This window comes from Rhinopithecus bieti, unplaced genomic scaffold, assembly GCF_001698545.2.
Source record: "Rhinopithecus bieti isolate Rb0 unplaced genomic scaffold, ASM169854v2 scaffold_23862, whole genome shotgun sequence".
In the NCBI taxonomy this organism is placed as follows: Eukaryota; Metazoa; Chordata; class Mammalia; order Primates; family Cercopithecidae; genus Rhinopithecus; species Rhinopithecus bieti.
This window is the reverse complement of record NW_016811338.1, coordinates 94,482-118,065: the sequence shown is the minus strand read 5'-3', so window position 1 is coordinate 118,065 and position 23,584 is coordinate 94,482. Positions and strand designations below refer to the sequence as shown.

The following is a 23,584-nucleotide window of genomic DNA, read 5'->3' as shown; positions in this document are numbered from 1 at the left end:
AGGACTGGTTTCAGAATTCAGCACCAACCCTCTCCATCCACCCTTTCCAGCTTCCAGTCAAGCCAGAAGGAAGGGAATCAGATGGGTTCTCTCTCTCTCTCTCCCCCTCCCTCTCTTTCTCTGTCTCTCTCTCTCTCTCTTTCTCTGTCTCTCTCTCTCTCCTCGCAATGACCTTACTCTAATATAAATAAGATCTTCTCCCTGCACTGTGGGTTCCTTCACCCCCACCGCTGTGTCTCTCCTCCCTACAGCACCTTTCTCAAAATCAAAACCCTTCCACTTCCCTTATGAGCCTGTTTGACCTGTTTTGCCTTTCTGCCCCAATCTCACAGGCCTCCCTCAATTCTAAACCCTGCTTCCCTTTTAATGCTCATTTCGCTTGGGTCTTTCTGTCCATCTTCTCTCTTCTATATTGTTCACTTTCATCCCCGAGATAATTTAGTTCCTTACAGGTAGAGAGCATCGTGGGCAGAAACTCTTACCAACAGACCACTTGCCTTGTTGTCTAGTACTGCACTTATTAGCCACCAAAAAGACTGCTGCTCTTCAGAGCTGTAACACATGCAATGATGTGTAAGAAAGGTCATCCTAAACTCCTAGGGGCTGTCAGCACTCTGCTTGCAATCTGGCGGGGCTCCCCTCTCTCCTTTCCTCCCAGGCTCCCAGCCAGTCTGCAAAGTCTGAGAAGGAGAGAAATGGGTGGGGGAGTGGTGGGTGAGGGGTGGAGGAACAGAGGGGTGGCCAGTAGTGGGAGGAGGCAAGTGAAATGGAAACTCCTGGCTTCAGCTAGCCCAGACCTCGCAACGGCCCAGGTCCGGGAGTCTTGGTGTGCTTGCTAGTGAAGGGGTTTTCTCTGCTACATTGGCCCCATGTCCTGCCAGCCCCTAAAACATACACACACATACACATACACACACACACACACACACACACACACACAAAGAGAGAAACATGAGGCGCCGAGAGGACTAGCCAGTGATCTCAGCCTCAAGGACTTTGTACTACAAGAGCACTGGCAACTGAATTCCAAGGTCATGCTCCATCTCTACCTGCTGCAAACCCCTTCTGCTGTTTGCATTTCACTGTTCCTTTTTCTGTAATATAAAGGAGGAGAGTGGATGAGATGTTTTAGCTCTGAAATTCTATGACCAATTGCACAGCAAAACAACAGCAACCAAAATGGTGGTTTTGCTTGTGTGCCTGGAGAGAGTGTGGGGGTGGGCAGGCTTATGTCCTGTTGACTATCAGCTTCTGAGGGGAGGAGGGATCTGGCAAAAGAGAAGTGCAGCTGTCTTGGCAGAGAGAATGAGAAATGAGAGAATGAGAAAGAGAGGTAACTGCAAGCAATCCTGGTCTTTTAGAAACACTCAGTCTACAATCCCCAAACACCCACCTGCCCCCACAGTTCCCCCGCCAAGACCCCATTTAACTGCACAAATACACCCAGACGCTGGCTTTTCCTTTCACCATAGTAGTCATAAACTACGCCTCTGTGCTAGTAGCTGGATGTGTTCACTTCTAGAAATCTTTTAGAAGTAAACTCCTATCGATGTCTGTCCTCCAATCTCAGGCCAGGCCTGTGTAGTTTTGAAGGAGACTAGATTTGCAGGGAAATGAGGAGAGAACAAACAGCTTGGAGATTTTAAGAGCAAAGGAGGCAAGGGCCAAGGAAATCATGGAAGAAGTCTGGAAGGATCTGTCCATTCTCTGGTTATGGTGAACACTCACATAGGGTTTTCCATGTGCCAGACACTGCTTTAAGAGCTTTATCTGTATTAAGTCATTTAATCCTCATAAAAATTACATGAAGTAGAGACAATCACCATCCCCAATGTTACAGATGAAAACACTAAGACAGAAGTTAACAAGTCCTCTGCGATAGGTAGGAAAATGGCTCCCTAAAGATGTTGCTATGGTTTGGCTCTGTGCCCCCACCCAAATCTCATCTTGTAGCTCCCATAATTCCCATGTATTATGGGAGGGACCTGGTGGGAGATGATTGAATCAAGGGGGTGGATCTTTCCCGTGCCTTCTCATGATAGTGGAGAGGTCACAGGAGATCTGATGGTTTTAAAAATAGGAGTTTCTCTGCATAAGCTGTCTCTTTGCCTGCTGCCATCCATGTAAGATGTGACTTGCTCCTCCTTGCCTTCTGCCATGATTGTGAGGCCTCCCCAGCCACGTGGAACTGTGAGTCCAATTAAACCTCTTCCTTTTGTAAATCGCCCAGTCTCAGAAATGTCTTTATCGGCAGCATGAAAATGGATTAATACGATGTCCAGATCCTAATTTCCAGAACTTGTGATATGCAATGCTGCATGGCAAGGGAGAATTAAGGTTGCAGACAGAATGAAGGCTGCTGATTAGCTGACCTTGAGATGGGAAATTATCTAGATTAACGGATAGGTCCAATTTAATCACAGGGTCTTTCAAAGTGAAAGAGGGAAGCAGGAGACTTGGAGAAGGAGATGTGACACAGAAGCAGAGGCTGGAGCCATGAAATTGCTGGCTTTGAAGATGAAGGAAAGGGCTGCAAGCCAGAGAATGCAGGCAGCCTCTGGAAGCTGGAAAAAGCAAGGAAAATAGATTTGCCCCTAGATCCTGCAGAGAGAAATGCATCCCTGCCTACACCAGGATGATAGTCCAGTAAGACCTGTGCTGTACTTCTGACCTATAGTCCTGGAAGATGTAGTGAATCTGTGTTGTTTTAAGCCACTAAATGTGTGGTAATTTATCACAGCAGCCTTAACAATGAATATACACCCCAGCTTTTAAGCAGGGGATGTGGTGGCTTCAAAGTCCAGGCTTTTCCCCTGCTACTCCTTTCTTTGTTTCCTCCCTCATGCCCAATATCTGTCATCTATTGATTGGTTAGTAACTTTCTCAATGCCTTACTGTTTTATTAAACTTATAAAAACAACGTATGTGATTTTTAAAAAAACAATTCAGTGGTTGTGAAAGTAAGAATCAACAGACAATTTCTCCACCATTAGCCCCGCCTCTTACATAAGCACATGCAGCATGTCTTCTTCATACAAGAATGTAATGCTAAAGCTGGTGCGGTGGCTCAGGCCTGCTATCCCAGTACTTTGGGATGCCGAGGCGGGAGGATCACTTGAGCCCTGGCGTTCAAGACCAGCCTGGGCAACAAAGTAAAACCCCGTCTCTAACAAAAAATCAAAAATTTAGCTGGGCGCGGTGGTGGAGCACTTGTGGTCCCAGCCACTGAGGAGGTGGAAGGATCGCTTGAGCCTGGGAGGTTGAGGCTGCAGTGAGCTATGACTGCACCACTGCACTCCAGCCTGGGTGGCAGAACCAGACCCAGCCCCCGAAGAAAAAAAAAAAGGAAATTAAGAAAGAAGAAAAGAAAGAAAAAAAGAGATCCTACTCTCCATTTTAATACAACCTGCTTTTTTAATTAAAAAATATATCTAGAACCGATAGATTTTACTCGTCCTTAAAAACAGTCGTGTATTATTTTATATAAACATCTCTCGCTATTTATCAAGGCCCTCACTTGTTCAGAAATAGCCTCATTTTTGTTTTGTTTTCAACAATTTACTCCCTATATTCCTCGGCGGGCGCCTAGGCCTGCATCCGGGATTCGGAGTCACATCTGGGGGCAGGGCCTCTGATGTCTAGGGGTGGGGCGGCAACGCCCAAGCCCCGCCCCCGTCCGCGTCGATCAATCAGCTCCCGGGAGGGCACCTCCTCGCCACCCCCCGCCCCCGCAGTCTCCGCCTACGGTTTTCCACATCCTGCAGTCCCGAGCCCGCCGCCCTGTGCCTCCTGGGCAGAGAAGCTGCTTCCTCCTGGGAACAACCGCCTCCCGCTCCTAGCAGGTTCCTACTGCCCCGAACCCGCGCTGCAGGGAACAGCGGGGCAAACAGTGAGTGGGGTTCAGCGTAGACTCTGGACCGGGAGAGGCCCGCGGTGACCGAGGCCTGGGCTCCGGGTTAGTGTCCGGGTCGGGGAGCGGTGCGCGGGGTGTGATGCTGAGCGTCTGGGGAGGGCCGGGCGTAGACTGCGGCCTCTCCGCGCTGCCCCAGGTGATAGAGCTGTTCCACCGAGGATCCCTTCCTTCGTCTCTACCCCGTTGAATTTTTCTCTGCAGCTCGGTCCCTATTTCATTCTCGCCGCATTGTTATGCCCTCTGCTGGGCGGGAGGCGATGACCCTCCCTATTTTCGTAGGATGTGTTTTTTGCCCCGCAAGGAGCCATTAAGATCTAGATCTGAGCTAGCAGGAACCCTCGAGGCGATCTGATCTCGCCTGCTGGGGGCTTGCATTCTTCTAGGCTAGCTTGCCTCTGTTAAGCCCAGGTGGAAGTTCTCATCCACCCCAGTGCTCTAGGCGCCCACGGGCTCGGTGTGGGTTTGTGGTGGGGGAAGGGACCTGGGGAGGGGTTGCGGTGAGAGCGGCGCGGGGATTCAGGCTGAATGTTAGTCCGGAATGCATTTGGCCTGAAGCAGCAAGTGCTGGATGATACAGTTCGCTGGTAAACAGCCGAGAGCTGGCCGCTGGTTTGGCCCAACCTGCAACGGAAGAAGGCCTTGAGTACAGGAGAAAAAGATCTTTGCGAATTGGATAATCATGGAAATTTAGAAGAAGTACAGCTCGAACTAGACATAAAGGACATAATGTGTCTGTCTAGCTGACCAGCCAACCATCGGTCCATCACTTTCATCCGCCAGATTTGTTGATGAATTGGTTTCAATACTTGGTTTTTAAAATGTTTAATAAAAAGTACATGAAACATCTCAGAATGGTCTAAAAAATAATGAAACGAATGCCTGACCATCTCCTTGGGTCAAGAAATAGGGTGCCACACAGTACCTTAGAAGCCCATGAGTCCAAACTGATGCCAATTCTCCTCCCTTCTCTGAGATGTGACATCTTTCGTGATTTTTATCTTTAATGATTCCCTTGCTTTTCTTTTTAGTTTTACCATATTTGTGTGTGTATTCCTAAAACATATGTGTTGGCTTTCTCAGTTTTGTACTTTTATATCAATGACATTATTCTGTACGTATTCCCAAGTTTTATAGATTCATCTTTCATGCTTCCTTCCCTTTTCATCGTTTATGGTGTAAATGTACATAATTTATCCATTCTACTGCTGATGGACATTGGATTGTTTCTAGTTTTGGAGGTGTATGATTTATCTATAAGCTATGTAACGAATTACCCCAACACCTAGCAGCTTCAAACCAAAGCGAACAAGCAAAATAAATCATGTTACCTCCTATCTTACAGTTTCTGTGATCAGGAATCCAGGAGGGGCTTAGCTGGGGGTCTCTGACTCAGGGTCTCTCACAGGCTGTATCAACAATCAAGGTATTGACTGGGCCTCAGTCATCTCAAGGCTAGGTGTAGGGTCGAGGACCTCTCCTAGGCTTATTCACGTGATTGCTGGCTGCTGATTGGCCTCACTGACCCTGGCTGGATACATCAGTTCTTTGCCACATGGGCCTCTGTATAAATAATGGTTGCAACATGGCAGCTTACTCCCCCCAGAGTGAAGGCTCCCACAGAGAAAAAGAAGACAGAAGTCAGATTCTTTTGTAACCTTAGAAGCGACATTCCATTATTTTTGCCATTTTTTATCCATTAGAAGTGAGTCCCTAGGTCCATCTGACACTGAAGGGAAGGGGGTGATACAAGGACATGAACACGTGGAGGCAGGGATTATCGGGGCCCCTTTAAAGCCTGCCCACGTCCTCCAATATTCAAGTACACTTGTGTGGGAGCTTCTCTAGAGTATACAGCTGGGAGTAGAATTGCTGAATTATAAGATTTATGTATATTCAATTTTATTAGGTCATTTCTAAACTGTTTCCAAAGTGTTAAACCAGTTTTCACTCCCTCCAGCAGTGGATGAACATTTGTTGCTCTACATACTTGCTGGTCTTGTAAAATTTCATTTTTTGTCAGTCTGGCAGGTATGAAATAACATTTCACTGTGGTTTTAATTGGCATTTTCCCATAACTAATGAGATTGGCTGTCTTTTATATGTTGATCAGTTTTGTGCTCTTTGTGAAATTCTGATTCCTGTCTCGTATTCATTTTTATATTGGATTGTTTACCTTTTTTGTTGACTCATTGGAATGCTTTCTTTATATAATCTGGGTACTAAACAATAATTGTTAGCTATATATGCCACAGACATCTTTCCAAATTGCTTTTGAGGTTTTTTTTCTCTGTCTTTATGTCTGTTTCTTTCTCTATCAATGAATCTAAGTTTTGAATTTAATTTCAAGTTAGTAGTACTTTCTTTTATAGCTTGTCTTGTTTGATAATTGTTTTCTCAAGATCATAGATTAATTTTAGTGTATCATTTTCTAAAAGTGTTATGGTTTTGCCTTTGGCAATTAGACTTAATCCACATGGAAACTGATTTTTATGTTGTTTATTCCATATGAATAATCAATTGCCCCAGCACCAGTGATTTGCATGAATCAGGATTTCCATATAAGCATGAATTTGTTTTAAGCCCATTCTTATTTTATATTTGTCTAACTCTGCCTCAATACTAATAATTTTTAACCACTATAGTTTTATTAAAAGCCTTGAAATTTGATAGGAAAAGTCCTATCACCTGTTTTTTCTTCGTTACGAGTATTTTAGTTTACTTGGACCTTTGACCTTCCATATAAATATTTAAATAAACTTATCAAGTTCTCCAAAACAAGAAACAAACAAGCAAAGAAACCTGTTGGAATTCTGATTGATATTGGATCAACTCTGTGTCTTAGTCTGTTTTGCGCTACTGTAGCAAAATACCTGAGACTGAGTAATGTATAAGGAACTGAAATTTATCAGCTCACAGTTCTGGAGGCTGGGAAGTCCAAGATTGACTGGCTGACATCTGGCAGGAGCCTTCTTACTGTGTCGTTCCATGGCATAAAGGCAGAAAAAGGGCGAAAGAAAGTAAAAGGAGGGTGAACGCCGCCTTTTATAATGAGCTCACTCCCGTAGTGACGGCATCAATTCATTCACTCTGCCGTCATGGCCTGATGGCTTCTCATTAAGCCCACCTCTCAACACAGTTACATTGGGGATTAAGTTTCCAACACCTGCTTTTTGAGGGACACATTCAAACCATTGCTCTCTATAAATCATTTTGGGAAGAAATTACTTCTAAGACATTGGCTCTCTTCCTCAATGATCATGGTTTATGACACTATTTATGTCATCTTCAATGTTTTGTACTATTTTTTATTGTTTTCTTTTGGGTCAGTTTTTGTTAAATTTCTAGGCACATTGTATTTTTACTGTTATTGTAAGTATTTCCTTTTGTAAAAGTTATATTTTGTAGCTTATTGTTGCTGGCATACAGAAATTCAGTTGCCTTTTATATATTATATATCAATCAAACTTGAAAATTAATAATTCTAAATTTACCTGTAGCTTCTTTCAGATTTGCTACATAGGCAATCATCTGAAAATAATGATAATTTTGTTTATTCCTTTCCAATTCTTATACCTTTAATTTCTTTTTTCTGTCTTATGACAATGACTAGGAGCTCCAGTACACTGTTGAATGAAAGTAGTAAAGGGCATCTTGTTTTGTCCTTAAGATAATAAAGAGAAATATTTCACTGTATCAACTTAAAAATGGCATTTGCTATAGTTACTTTGTAAACATCTTCCCTATGATAAGAAAGTTCTGTTCTTCTTTTGGTAAGCACTTTTATTATAAATGGATGTTTTTTCAAATGGTTTTCCTGTAGCTGTTGAGAATATATATACTTTTTTCCTTTAACTATATTAAGAACATAGTATAGTATTTAATTTCTGGTATTAAACCAATTTTGTATTCTTGGAATAAACCTTTCCTGGTAAATATGTAGTAACTTCTGTATGTGGTTATAGATACAAAGGTAAACATTAGATATTTATATTTATATGTGTGATTTAAGATTGGCATGTAATTATACTTTTCTGTACTATCCTTTTCTGATGTTGGTATTATCATAAAATAATATGAATAGCATTCTCCGTTATGCTATTCTTTGGAAGAATTTGTGCAAGATTGGGATTATCTGGTCCTTGAATATTTCCTTGAATCACCTGTAAAATCATCTGCGTTTGGAGTGTATTTTGTCAGAAGATTTTAATGATTATAGAACTATTTAGGTTTCCCTATGGAGTCAGTAGTGGTAAATTGTATTTTCCAAGATATGTAACAATTTCACATATACATGAGTGTATTAGTATACATACATGTATATGTTTATTCAATATATGAAAATACATTTGACCATTGAAGAATGCAGCAGTTGGGATACTGACCCCCGTCAGAATTGAAAATTTGTATATAACTTTTGAGTCCTCCAAAACTCAATACTAATAGCCTGCTGGTGAGTGGAAGTCTTACTGGTAACGTAAGCAGTTGATTAACACATATTTTATATGTTATATTCTTAACCAGAGAAAAGAGAATGTTATTAAGAAAATCATAAGGAAGAGAAACATATTTCCAATTCATTAAGTAAAAGTGAATCATCATGAAGGTCTTCCTTGTCATCTTCACACTGAGTAAGCTGAGGATGAGGAGGAAGGGGAGGGATTGGTGTTGCTGTCTCTGGGGTGGCAGAGATAGAAGAAAATCCAGATATAAGTGGACCAAGACAGTTCAAACCTGCATTGTTCAAGGGTCAAATGTATATACATGAATATATATATTCAAGATCAATGAAATTGTTTATAATATCCTCTTATTCTGTTTATAAATCTTTCCATTATCTATTGATATGGCCACTTTTTTATTATTAATATGTGTATATTTTCTTTCTCTTTTTGTTTTATTTTTTCCAGAACTTGGTCTACTTTATTAGTTGTTCAAACAGCAACATAAAAGCTTTATGTCTTTTCATATTTTACTTATTTTATTACTTCTTCCTTCTTTCTTGGAATTTTTTCCATGATTTATTTTCTAAGCTTTTATATGCTTAGCTTATTAATGGTGAGCTTTTCTTCATATGTAAGTTTTTAAAGCTATAAATTTCTTTTTTTTTTTTTTATGAGATGGAGTCTCGCTCTGTCACCCAGGCTGGAGTGCAGTGGCATGATCTTGGCTCACTGCAAGCTCCCCCTCCCAGGTTCACGCCATTCTCCTGTCTCAGCCTCCTGAGTAGCTGAGACTACAGGCGCCCTCCACCACGCCTGGCCAATTTTTTGTATTTTTAGTAGAGACGGGGGTTCACCGTGTTAGCCAGAATGGTCTCGATCTGACCTCGTGATCCGTCCACCTTGGCCTCCCAAAGTGCTGGGATTACAGGCGTGAGCCACCGCGCCCGGCCTAAAGCTATAAATTTCTATCACTACTTTTTAGCTACATCTTACAAGTTTTGATATGATTATTTTTGATCATGTAGCTTTAATTATAATTTTCTTTGTAGTCTCTTCTTTGAGACATGAATTTTTTAGATAAGTACTTTTTAAATTCCATTTGGCCATTTGAAGTTTCTTTTGTTATCTTCTAGCTGTAGTTGCCTAATTTATATCGTAGTCAGAGATTGCATGGTACCAATTCTTTTAAATTCACTGAAGCTAGCTTTAAAACCCAGTAAGTTTTCTTTGTGTGCATAAAAAGAATGTGTCGTCTGTAATTACATGATGTTCTGTGTATATCTTTAAAACAACTTTTAATAATACAACCCAATCTTAATATCTTTAATTTTTTATTTGCTTGAATCGTCAATTACAGAAATAGGTATGTTAAATATTCTCACTATGATGGTGGATTTGACAATTTCTCATTAATCTATATATTTTTGCTTCATATATTTTGAGGCTGTGTTATCAGTGAGTTGTTGTAAATTGAACATTTTATAATGTAGGGGCCTTACATTATGTTACCTATTAATGTTTTTTGTTTTAAAATCCTATTTTTTTTTCAAAGATCAAATCAAGGTTTCTTTGGTTTTTGCCTCATTTATCTCTTTTTTATCATTTGGCTCTAAATCATCTGAATCTATGTTTTAAGTATATATGTAGTAAACTTACTTGGATTTTTTTTAAAGTCTGGATTTTTAAATTTTGTTTGATAATTTATAACTTGTCATTGAATAATTCATGTATATTTATTGTGACTAGTAATACAATTAGATTTATTTCTACCATCTTATTATTTGCTTTTTATTTTTCCACCTTTTATGTTTCTTTTTTCTTCCTCTCCCCACCTTTTCTTCTGTCTTTGTTTGCCCATTTTTTCCTTTCTATTATTTGGACGTTACATGTTTGAGTTCTGATGTTTTAATTGTATAATATATTTAACCCATATAATTCCTATTTTTCGAGATGTTTAACTAGTTTTATAACAGATTTAATTTAGCATACCTAAGTTAAATTGATCCTTAGTACTTTATCTCTTACCCTGCAAGTATCAAATTTTGATCGTTATTTAATACCATCAGCGTATTAAATATGTATTTACCAATACGTGTTTACAGATTTTTCTTTTTGCAAAAAAGCCCGAGGTATGACGTAGAGTAAGGTTCACAAATATTAAGTATACAGCTCAATAAATTTTAAATATGTATATGGTCAGATCAAGATATAGAATATTGACAGCACTTCAGAAGACTTTGTTTTTCCCTATTCCGGGTAATTTTCACTCTCAGAAATAACCACTATTCAGAACTCTTGTCATGATATATTGGTCCAATCTTGATCTTCACATAAATTGAGTCATAAATAGGTATCCTTTTGTGTTTGTTTTATGCAGCATTAGTTTAATGAAGATTCTTCCATATAGTGGTATATAATATATAGCAGTACTTTTTTCTATAGTAATGTAGAGTTATTTATCCATTCTACTGTTGATGGAAATTTATTTTTTCCAGTTTTTGACTATTACAAATAATCTCATTTGAACATATCTTTGGTAGACATAAAAACTTACTTTTCATGAACATACATCTGATCAGCCTAAGTAATGTCAAACAGTTTAACCACATAGCTGTATCAGTTTACACTCCCATCAGAAATATATATAAGTTCCATCAGCTCCAGATTCTCATCACCATTTGATATTGTCACTATAATTAATTTTAGCCACCTGGAATGGATATAGGTATCTTATTATGGTTTTAATTTGCATTGTTTTGATGACTAATTATATTAAGCATCTTTTTGTATGCCTACTGGCCATTTGAATACCACATTTTGTGATGCACCTGTAGATGTATTTTGTCCATTTGGGGGTAAAGGGGTAGTTTCTTTTTTAAATCAATTTTGTGAGTGTGTTAAATGATATTCTGGATAGGCATATACATTTTTTCTTGTATCAGCGATTTGCAAATATCCTCTTCCAATCTTTGACTTGCCTTTTCACGTTGGCAATTATATCTTTTAATAAAAGAACCTCTTTATTTAATTTTATAATATCTAATTTTTTTGTTAATAAACCCAAATATTTATGCTTAGGACTTGAGTTGTATTGAAGAGAATTTTGCCTACCTCTAGGTCACAAAAAGATTCCCTGTGCTTAATAGTTCTGTCATTCACATTTTGTTTTATAATTTATATCAGGTTATTTTTTGTATATGATATGAGGTATGGGTTAAGGTTCACTGGTTTTTATACAGACGTCCAATGGATCAAGAATTACTTATTGAAAGGCCTTTCACACCGTTAGACTTTTGAATCTATGTTCATTGAATAATATTCTTCTCTAGCTTTTGTTCTTGTAATGTACTTACGTGATTTTGCTATCAAAGTTATGCTGAGTGTAATAAAAATGAGTTGGGAAGGATTTCTTTCTTTGTTTACTATTCTCTGGAAGAAGTTTTATAATATTAGTATTATATTTTCTCAAGTGTTTAGGAAAATTCGCCATAAAATCCTTTGGGGCCCAAACTTTTTTGCGGAATGTTTTGATTTTGGACTACATTTTTTTGATGTATAGGATTATTTATATTTTCTGTTTCTTCTTGCCATTTTGGATAAATTATGTTCTTTAAGGAATTTGAAAATTCATCTGAATTTGTTAAATTTATTGGCATATGGTTACTCATACTAGCACTTTGTTATATTTTTAATGTATTTTGGGATTGTAATAACATCCCCTGATAATTATAATGGATTCGCCCTCTGTGTCTCTTTATTGATCATTTTTAGTTTGGTTCATTAAAACCAACTTTTGGTTTTACTGAATTTCTACATTTTTTTAAATTTGATTCTTGCTTTTATGTTTATTATATTCTTGGATTTACTTCAAATTTGTTGTTCTGTTTCTAATATTTTGAAATAGTTTGCCTTCAGTCTTTCCCTTTTATTAATGTAGGCATTTAGAGCTATATAGTTTTCCTTTATTAAGTAATTGCTCTTGCTGCCTCCCACAAATTTTGATAAATTGTATTTTAATTATTATTTAGTTAAAATATTTTCTAATTTCTATTGTGATTTCTTCTCTGACCTTAGGGGTGTTCAGAAGTGTACTCCTTAATTTCCAAACATGGGAATTTTCTAATTAAATTAGGGTTATTTATTTCTGGTTTAATTCCATTAAGATCAGAGAATATATTCTACACCTTTCTGAGTTTCTTGAGACTTGCTTCATGCCAATATATGTTTTATTTGAGAAAATGTTTGACATACACTAAAAATCAAGTATATTCTGTTGTTGGTGAGTGTATATGTACCATATGTGTCAACAGGGTCAAATTTGTTAATTATGTCATTCAAATCTTGTATATCCTTACTGATTTTTTATGCACATGTTTTATCAGATTACTGAGAAAGATGTACTTACATCTTCAACTATGCTTGTGGACTTGTCTATTACTTCTTTTATTATTGTCAACTTTGCTTTATAAATTTTGAAGTTATATTATTAAGGATACAAATTTAAAATTTTTGTATTGCTGTACTGAATTGATCCTTTTATCATTATGAAATGTGTTTTATATCTATAGTAACACTTGTTGACAGTAATGTTTACTTTGCCCATTGTACATATACCATACTAGCTTTCTTTTGGTTAACGTTTGCATGGTATACCTTTTTCCATCCTTTTACTTTCAATATTTCTCTTCTAAATGAACTCTTTTTCTAATTGGATTTTTTAATCCATGTATATTTAGTATAATTATTTACATAGTTGGTATCTTAGTCATTTTGGGCTGCTATGACACAAATGTGATAGACTGGTACTTAAACAGAAAACATTTAAAGATAAACCAGCAGATTTAATGTCTGGTGAGGGCTGGCCTCCTAGCTTATAGACAGCTACCTTTCTCACTGTATTTTCACATGGCCAAGAGAGGGAGCTCTAGTCTCGTTCTCTTCTTAGAAAGATACTAATCCCATCATGAGTGTTTCACACTAACTACCTACATCTAATTACCTACCAAAGGCCCACTTCCTAATACCATTCCACTGGGGGTTAGAATTTCAACATACAAATTTTGGAGGGACACAAACATGCAATCTATAAAAATTGGGTTTAAGCAAGGTTGCAGTGAGCCGAGATCGCACCACTGCACTCTAGCCTGGCAACAGAACGACACTCCGTCTCAAAAAAAAAAAAGAAAAAAAAAAAAATTGGGTTCAAGTCTACCAATTTGCACAGTTTTCTCTTTGTCCAATCTCTTCTTTCTTATTTTCTCTTTTCTTGATTTCTTTTGAATTCAACACTTTCTATTAATTTTTCTTCTATATTTTGAATTATAAATTTTTTATTACTTTGTTGGTTACTTTAGATATTACAGTTCACCTTACTGATTTGTTATGACCTACTTTAAATTATTACTTCTATGTACTCTCAATGTAAAATTTTAAAAGTTTATCTACATCTTGCAGCTGTACTGTTGTCTGTTTTATTTTTTTATATGCTTCTATATTCCATAAGGAATTATATTTGTTTATTTAAACAGTCAGTATTCATTTATATTTGCCTGTGTATTTACTCTTTTCAGTGTTCTCTATTAATTCCTAAAGCACTGTGCTTCTATGAGGAATAATTGTCCTTAATCATGAAAGAATAGTTTTAGTTGTTATATTCTGCTGGGAACACATTCTTTCAGCTTTAGTATATCTAAAATTATCTTTACATTGCCTTTATTTTTTGGGAATATTTTCTTATATATAGAATTTTAGGTTGGCAGATTTTCTTTTCTTTTAGGAATTCTGTTGTGTTCTCATTTTCATCATTGTTTTGAAAACTTAGCTGTATTTTTTTGTTCATTTAAATGAGAAGTATCCTTTATCTCTGGCTGCTTTTCAGATTTTCTCTATGAATTTGGTTTTCAGCAGTTTGAATGTGATGTGTCTGAATGTAGTTTTCTTTTTGTTTATTCTGCTTGGGAAACGTAAAGTTTCTTCAGCTTGTGGTTTGATGTTTTTCAAATCATTAATTAATAACATTTTGCTTGTTTTATTATCTCTCTCCTTTCCTTCTGGGACTCTGATTACTCATATGTTACAACTTTTCACCCTGTCTTGTAATCCTTTTACACTCTTTCTGTATCTTTTGATCTCTTTGTGTATCATGTTTTCTTTCCTCTTATGTATGAATACTTTCTACTTACCTTTGCTATACTTCATGAATTCTCTGGTCTTTTGTGTTTAATATGCTATTAAAGCAATCTGTCAAGTACCAATTTTAATTATTTTTCTTTTTTAATTTTTAATTTTACTTTTTTATGAGTTTTATTTCTATGCTGAAATTCCACAGCCTTGTTTCTATAGAATTTCTTAACATATTAATCACAGTTGCTTTGAACCACTTATGCCCATGTCTGTTTCTGTTCTCTTGAGTTATTGGCAATTTATTCTGTTTTTTAACCTCTTTCTTAATTTTTGATTGAATGCAGAATATTGTAGATGAAAAAATATTAAAGTTTTGGTTGATGTTATTTTCTTTCAAGAGGATTTTTTGGGGAAGTGGGCAGATAAAGTACCAGCAGATTACTTTGATGCTATCAAAGATTAGTTTTAGGCTTTGTTAGGACTAGCCCATTTAAGGTTTGATCTTTCTCCAAGAACATAGTCCTTAAACCGTAAGATATGTTTCTTCTTCATATGTCAGAGATTTTCTTATGTGTCAACTGAAATCATGGAGTGTTTATAAGAACCTTTCTTTTTGTTGGGGCATAAACTCCATTGCTTTTCTCAGAACAATATAACCACTGAAATGACTGCTCAAATGTTTAGCTTTTTGGCCACTATTTCCTACAAGTAGTCCTGAGGTCTCTCCTCTTGCATGTATAGCTTAGGAATAAGCCAGTGACATTAGGGGAATTCATATATAAAATTTTTTATTAACTTGTCTGGTTTCTTCATGTCTGAAACTTTGCCTTTGAGCTCCACCTGGTTTGATAGTCTTGAACCAGTAAGACTGACACTTCCTATTCAGCCTCAGTAACCCTGCACTGTAAAATGGAAAATGTCCCAAAGTAAAAAGCCATAGCAAATATACAACTCATGTCGTGTTTTCTGTTCATCAAGGATTACAGTCCTCTTGTCCTGTTTATGTTGTTTACTTTTCCGAGTCTTCAGTTGTTTCCTATAGTTTGTTGAGCTTTTATTATTGTTTCCAGTGGGAGGATTGTTCCAAAGATATGAGGGAATTTCAGGAAGTTTGTGGGAAAAAATGGAATTAAACAATTTTAAAAAAATAAATGTTGCCTCAACATAAGCCCTTTCAAGTTCAAGACACTTTTATAAGCAGTGATAAAAGCAATTTAGTCCCTCACTAAGAAACTGAAGGTCTGGGAATTTAGCCATGTGGATACAGTCTTTTACATTATTAACTAAAGAAAATGGGTGCCCTTCACAGATTTTTTAAGATAAGGAAACAAAAGAAGTCAGAAGGAGCCAAATCAGGATTCTAAGGTGGATGCCTAATGATTCCCCATTGAAACTCTTTCAAAATTGCCCTTAGTTGATGAGAGGAATGGACAAAGTCATTGCCATGGTGGAGGAGGACTGTCTGGTGAAGCTTTCATGGGTGTTTTCCTGCTAAAGCTATGGCTGACTTTCTCAGAGCACTACAGTAATAAGCAGATGTTATCATTCTTTGGTCTTCCAGAAAGTCAACAAGCAAAACACCTTGAGCATCTCAAAAAGCTGTCGCCATGGCCTTTGCTTTTGACCAGTCTGCTTTTGCTTTGACTGGACCACTTCTGCCTCTTGGTAGCCATTGCTTTGATTCTGCTTTGTCTTCAGGATCATACTGGTAAAGCCATGTTTCCTCTCCTGTTATAGTTCTTCGAGGATATGCTTCAGAATCTTGATCTTACTTGTTTGAAATCTCCATTGAAAGTTCTTCTCTTTTCTGCAGCTGATCTTGATGCATCCCATCAAGTGGAGAATTTGCTCAACTTTCATTTTTCAGTCAGAATTGTGTAAGCTGAACCAATTGAGATGTCTTTGGTGTCTTCTCTTCTTTGATTCACTACAGATATTTAGATGAGTATTTCTTTTTATCATTTTAGGATTTGTTAGACTCCCTGGATCTGAGGATTGGTATCTTTCAAGATCTCTGGAAAATTCAGTCTTTTATTTCAATAATAACTCTCGCACAATCTTTCTGTTACATCTCTTTGAACCTCAGATCAGATGTGTCTTAGGTCTTCTCACTATGCGCTCTATATCATCTATCCTTTTTGGTATTTTCCATCATTTTTTCGATTTTAGACTAAATTATGGATAATTTCCTCTACTCCAGATCCAGCTCAGTAATTCTTTCTTCAACTTTGTTTAATCTTCTGTTTAGTCTCTTCAATAAATTTTTTGAACTATTTTATTTCAATTATTTTTTATTTCTAGTTTTATTTGATTCTTTTTATAAATACAATTATTTTCTGTTCAAGTTTCTAGTTTCTATTTTATTTTTCAAATGTACAACACATGGCTATTCTATATTCTGTGACTAGTAATTCTGATATCTGAATTTTGCCTGTTTCTGATTCTCTTGTTTGTAATGGCTCTCTTTCATTGTGCTTTATTTCCTGAGTGTTATGTGATTTTAAAAATTATTAATGTGAGCTTCTCCTTTCGTGTGAATTTTTGTCCTAGAAATTATTTCTAGACACATTAAAGTTAAATTTCTCTAGAAAAGATATGCGTGTGCATCTTCCAATTGAATACATTAGCAAATTGGGACCACCTCAAATTATTTGCTTAGGGTTTTTCAATCCACAGACGTAGCATGAATTAATATTGCAAACCTACATGGAAAACTGGTTTGTGGTTTTCATTCTTGTTGATCTTTTCCCCTTCAGCAGAGTCAAGACAAGCAAATTGCATTGATTTCTTGTGTGATATGAATTTACTTACTATTTACCTTTACCCTGTTGGAATACCCCTTTGGTGTCTGAGCTTTGTGCCGGGATGTCACTTTAAATTAAATTCTTTATGTGAGCTTGGTCCTAATGTCCTAGGCTGGAAACCTCGTACAGTCACTCCCCATACATTCTCCAGGGTTTTGTGGAAGCATTGTGGTGAGAGCCAGCTTTCATGCTTGCTTCCTTCAATGTTTCCTGCTTTTAGTTTGTTTCTGGCTTTGTGTACTCTTTAATATCATCTCAGTGATGAATTTATAATATTTTGTGTATATATGTTGTTTGCATCAGTAGTATGTTTTGGGACATTTATCTACATTTCTAGAACTAAAACATTATTTTTAACACCTTATTAAAGTTAGATATTTGCATGTGTGGTTATATATCAGTATATCATAAATGTACAGCTTGATACATTTTTATAAACTGAACACGACCTTGGACCAGCACCTAAATTGATTAAGAGAACATTACCAGTGACCCAGAAGTCTCCTTTGTGTTCCTGTCTAGTCACTACCTGGCCCAAGAGTAAATATTATTCTGAGTCTTAGTATCAAATATTAGTTTCACCTGTTTTTATATTTATGTAAATATAACAATATAGTATGTACTCTCTTGTTTCTGGCTTAGTTCACTACAATATGTTGGTGAGATTCAGCTATATTGTGAAAAATGCAAATCATTCATTCTCATTGCTGTACCATATTTCATTGTGAATATGCCACAATTTATTTAAACATTCTACTGTTGATGGTACCCAGCTGATAGAGAGCAGGGTGGATTAGAGCTGAGAAAGCAGGGAGGGTAGGATTTGAGTAGTTTTCCAGTTTTAGACTATATTGGATGGTGATGCTTTGAGGATTCCATTGTCCTTCAGTAAAAATGTGTATATTGGGTGCACACCTAAGAGTGGTATTACTGAATAGTCTTATTTTGCGTTTCAAAATGATATTTATAACGTTTTCAAAATACAGAGTGTCTAAAGAAAAAAATTACTGCTCAATCCTCCCCCACTTCCTGAAGCAGCGAAATTTGTCATTATGTTTTCTGTGCTTAGGTAAACAGAAACACGCAATGACAGTTTTTTTTCCCTGCAAAACGTAGGGTCATACTTTTATTGCTGAAAATGTACATTAAGACAATTTCTCAAGGTATGAATTGAGCTCATTTTAAAGGATTGCATAATATTTCTAATATGGATTTTTAGTTGTTCATTTATTCACATGTTATGGAATATTTACCAAACTTAGTATCTCAAAAGTTATTTGAATACTTTCAGGATTTCATGGTAGTCTTCATTACTCAGAGCTACTCCAAGCAGAACATTAGAAAGGAAAACAAACTCAAGAGGAAGTAGAAATAAGAAAGGATCCAGGATTTAAAATTGAGCTTGTAATGTAGTGTCTGAGACTGAGAAAGAGGAGATGGAACCAGCTCAAAATTTGAGGAAGCAGCCAGACAGGGTGGCTTATACCTGTAATCCCAGTACTTTGGGAGGGGAAGCAGGAGGTCACTTGAGCCCAGAACTTCAAGACCAGCCTGGGCAACAAAGTGAGACCCCATCTCTACAAAAAAAAAAAAAAAAAAAAAAAAAAAAAAAAAAAGAAAAGTCCCTGGTCCTAATGGCACAGGCGTCTGTAGTCCCAACTACTGGGGAGGCTGAGGTGGGCGGATCAATTGACCCAAGAGGTGGAGGTTGCTGTGAGCCTCGCTCCGTTGCACTCCAGCACAAGACCCTGTCTCAAAAAAAAAAAAAAAAAAAAAAAAAAGTAAAATTTGAGGAAGCATTAAAAGAAAAGATGAAGGAAAACTTACAGCACAGGAAGTTTGTAATTTGATCCATTTTGTGCGTTAGGCTGCTGTTTGTTTTGTTGAGGAATGATTCTAAGGATTTTCTTTCTTACTCCATTTCATCCATCCATCCAGTGGACATTACAGAGCACCTGTTTGTGATCTAGGTGAAGTAGGGGAATAGAAAGAATAAAATACAGTTCTTAACCTATGCTTCCTCTAGTTGGTGCAGTTGAAATGAAACCGTTAATTTATACGGGATGTCGTACCCCGTCCTCTTCACCACTGAAGCCATCTTCCCCTGGAAGGTCCATTCTGGACACTACACTTTTGTAGTAGGGGAGAAGGCTTTGTGATGGTCTCTTCCTGAGAACAGTTTGGTCCCAGCACAACCCTTCCTTAGGTATCCAGCAAACAGGGGCCAGGGCAGTGAGGGGTGAGGAATCTGGAGACAGGACAGGGGCCATGCAGATCTCCCTGGGTCCCTGGGGACCAGCCATAAAAAGAGACTCCAGGTTTTACAGTTGAGCTCTCCAGGTTAGATAAGCAGATGCGAGTGCAGGACCTGGTCAGGCATAAAGCCAGTTCCTGGCTCCATGGTAAGGTCTCCTGTTCCACTCAAATAACATGAATTAGAATTAGGAACAAAGTTCAAGAAACCTTTCCACAAAGAGAAATCATATTTGTAGAGAAGCCGCTGCCAGCCGCTTGTGCGAGGATATTTTATGTCGTTTTTTAGTTGATTAAATTTATTTTTATTACAAAATAATACGTGTGACTGTTGAAACGCTAATGAGGTGTATCAAGAAAAAAATAACAAGTAATGCACTTTCCTGTCTGAAGTAACTGGTTCAAGTAGTTTATCTTCCATACAATTTCTGTGTTTATATAAGTACATATGAACAGTTTTTAAGTTTTTTTACACAAAATAGAACGTTTTTTACTATGTTAAATGTTTATTTTAAAAATAGTATATAAACATATATATAGATAGAGGCAATATATAAGTAGATTTATATAAGTAGATTTAAACCATCCTTGGAAATGGTTGCATATTATTTTATATAGAGATCATCATTATTTATCTATCGCTCCCTTGTTAATAGTCTCAATGATTTACTTTGAAACAAATCGTCCTGCCGCACTCTCAGGGCGGGCGCCTGGGCCTCCATCCCGGATCTGGGGCTGCATCTTAGGGTAGAAACTGACACAAAGCGGGGCCTCAGCGGTCCGGGGGCGGCGGCCAAGCTCCGCCCCCACCCCGGCAGCCAATCAGCTCCCGAGGACGCTCCCACCGCCCACCCGTCTGCACTGCAGCCCACCTCCCCCCACACGCCTCTTCCCAGCCACTTCACTATCAATTTGCAAATCCCAAGGCGTCTGCCCCGGAGCCTTCCCCCACCTCTGTGGAAGACTCCCCTACTCCGAAGTAGCCCGGTGTGGAAATTGCTGGACGAAAGGGTGAGTCTCGTCCAAAGCTGGTTTCTGGGACTAGAGCAGGCCCGGGCACACGGACCAATTCAGGGGCGGCTCCCGATGCAGTCCGCTGAGGTGCGGGTGGGAGAAGGAGGCACTGGGTCGGGCTCCCTGGGGAGCGCGGCCGAGGGGGCGCACGCTGGGCTGCCAAAGTGGTCGCGTTTTGGGCCTGAGACTCGTTGGGTTTGGGGTCCAGGGAGATAGATGTCTTTCAAAGAGGGTTCCCTACGCTTCTCCATTGCTGTTTCTGTTTCAGCTTCTTCCCGTCTCATTTCTTTCGTACTGCATTTCTTCTCCAGGAACCTAACCAGCAAGTCTGCCCCTTAAAAACATGTTTTATTGTGAAATATATTTCAAAGCTACGCACAGAAGATAATAGACAGATTTACTATATGCTGACATTTTATCACCTTTGCTTCAGCGCTCCCTCTCTTCCTCCACCCCCCTTTCTTTCTAAGAAATAAAACAATTAAAAACCTCTTCCCCCCCACCAAATCTCATACCCCCATCCTCCGAGGTAAGTTAGCTTGCATCCGTTCCCTTGTATATTTCGTCCTTTATAATTAATGTTTATTTTAGGTAACCAATATATGTGTTTTGTTCTGAATTTAAAATTTTGCACGAGATTCAGTATTACAGGGTTTTAACCTGCGGTGCTGTTAGTCCTGACATTGCAGACCCGGAAGGGACTTAGTGAGTGCCAGTCACCAGCCCATCTCATTTAGCTGAAAAATCTGAACACTGAAGAAGATAAAAGATGTGTTCACTGTCTCTCAGGTGGCCCGTGACTTGGCAGGATCCTGAATTCAGGTTCTCTTGATTTCTCTCCCTGCCATTTCTTTTACATAAAACCTGCCGCTGACTTGTTCCTAATGATCCAATTTGGAGAAGGGGAGTTGAAGGAAGATGGGGAAAGGGAGTATAGCTTAGGTTGGGACTCAAACCCTAGTCAGGAATAAAAGGTATGCATTTTCCTGAAATATGAAATATTGAATCTTAGGATGATTTGAATATTTATCAGGCACTCATCCAGTCTTACCGTATACCAAATATATATATGTATGTGTGTGTGTGTGTGTGTATATATATATATATATACATATATATACATTTTTTTTTTTTTGAGACGGAGTCTCGCTTGTCGCCCAGGCTGGAGTGCAGTGGCCAGATCTCAGCTCACTGCAAGCTCCGCCTCCCGGGTTCATGCCATTCTCCTGCCTCAGCCTCCAGAATAGCTGGGACTACAGGCGCCCGCCACCACGCCGGACTAATTTTTTGTATTTTTAGTAGAGACGGGGTTTCACCGTGTTAGCCAGGATGGTCTCCATCTCCTGACCTCGTCGACCCGCCCGCCTCGACCTCCCAAAGTGCTGGGATTACAGGCTTGAGCCACCGCGCCCGGCCCGTATACCAAGCATTGATTCATGAACTTTACAAGCATAAACTCACGTAATTGAAGACTTATAATAAGGCTTAGTATAGGTATTTTTTTTATCCCCGTTGTATAGGTAATAACACTGAGGCACAGAGGAATTAGGTAATTTGCCCAAAGTCACACCTTGGTAAAGTGTAGCTCTGGGATTTGAATCCAGTCCACCTAGTCTGGGTCTCTGTCACCACCCTGCATCTCCCATGCTGGAGCCAGCACCTGTGAAAGGTGAAGTGGCCACACACACAAGAGAGAGGGGCAGCTCTCAGCTGATATCAGAAAGGAAAGAAATGGGGAGCGGGCGCGGTGGCTCACGCCTGTAATCCCAACATTTTGGGAGGCCGAAGCGGGCGGATCATTCGAGGTCAGTAATTTGAGACCAGCCTGGCCAACTTGGTGAAATCCCGTCTCTACAAAAATACAAAAAATAGCCAGGCGTGATGGCGGGCGCCTATAATCCCAGCTATTTGGGAGGTTGAGGCAGGAGAATCTCTTGAACTCGGAAGGCGGAGGTTGCAGAGAGCGGAGATCGCGCCATTGCACTCCAGCCTGGGCGACAGAGCGAGACTCCGTCTCCAAAGAAAAAGAAAAAAAGGAAAAAGGAAATGCGATTTGAACTGTACACCGAAGAATACATTTTAGTTAACTATTGTTTGAACTGTATATTATTTTTAATTTACAGAAGTAACTGCAAACCGTGCAGAGTTATATAAAAAGTTACACCTCTTCTATTTCTCAAGTTAAACAATACTAACGGGTAGAAATAGCCTTGCCTTCTCCCCACCATAATACAAATATATACGGGGTTTGTTTTTCTTATAAAAACAAAAGCATATTCAACAATTTCTACAATTTGTATTTTCCCTTTGGCAATATATCACTGTGTATTCACCGACTAAATGGAGAGTCAGGCTCTTCGTAAGAACTGAATAATACTAAGCAGAATGTTTGTCCCACAATTTGCTCAGCCTTTCCCTTACTAATGTAGAGTCAGAGAAGTTTATATCTTTAATGAAACGGCCATCCACACTGCCAGGATGGGGTCGCCAGGCGTCCCTAAGCCGCAGCAATGCCAAGCCACCAGGGCCGGCGACACAAAGAAGCGCTGTCCCCCGCCAAGCGCCGCCCTCTCGAGCTCCCACTCTAGCCTGGGAGGAAGTGGGGAGGAGGGGACTCCCGTGGAAACCCCTCCTCTCCTCCTGCTCCGGTCTCCTCCCCGCTCCCAAATCCCGGCTCGGTAGCCCACTGGTATAGGGAAGCCTCTTCCCTGTGCGACCCTCTTTACGCCAGGCTCTGCCCGCTCCCACCTGCCCCCGTGGAAATCGCAGGGTAACCTGGTGAGTGGCCCTCTCCAAAAGCCTCGCAGGCTGGAGAAGGGGCCAACGATGGTGGACTCGGCCTGGGTGCTTGGGGAGGGTGGTGCGGGAGACCGGGGCGGGAGTGCGGGGCGCGATCGGCGCGTTGTGGGTCTGGGTGTGCTGAAGTCGGGGACAGAGAATCCCCTTTGTGTCCGTGTTTCTGCTGGTGATTTTACTGTGCACTCGGGCCCTGCATCCCCCTGCCGCATTGCTCCTCCCCTCCAGGTTCTGACATC

At 39.0% G+C, this 23,584-nt stretch overlaps 1 protein-coding gene across 8 annotated transcripts in view; it reads left to right on the top strand.

Annotated features, from left to right (window-relative positions):
* The first annotated feature begins 3,687 nt into the window (after positions 1-3,687).
* Positions 3,688-23,584, top strand: part of TCAF1 (TRPM8 channel associated factor 1) — a 51,608-nt gene continuing 31,711 nt past the window's right edge. For 2 of the 8 annotated variants that reach the window (XM_017893740.1, XM_017893746.1), the window contains exon 1: positions 3,688-3,955. The gene's annotated coding sequence lies outside the window, so the exon portion shown is untranslated. Of the gene's footprint in view, positions 3,956-20,382; positions 20,547-23,146; positions 23,328-23,584 lie in introns of those variants that run through there. The other 6 variants (XM_017893745.1, XM_017893747.1, XM_017893744.1 and 3 more) reach the window with 4 other exon arrangements.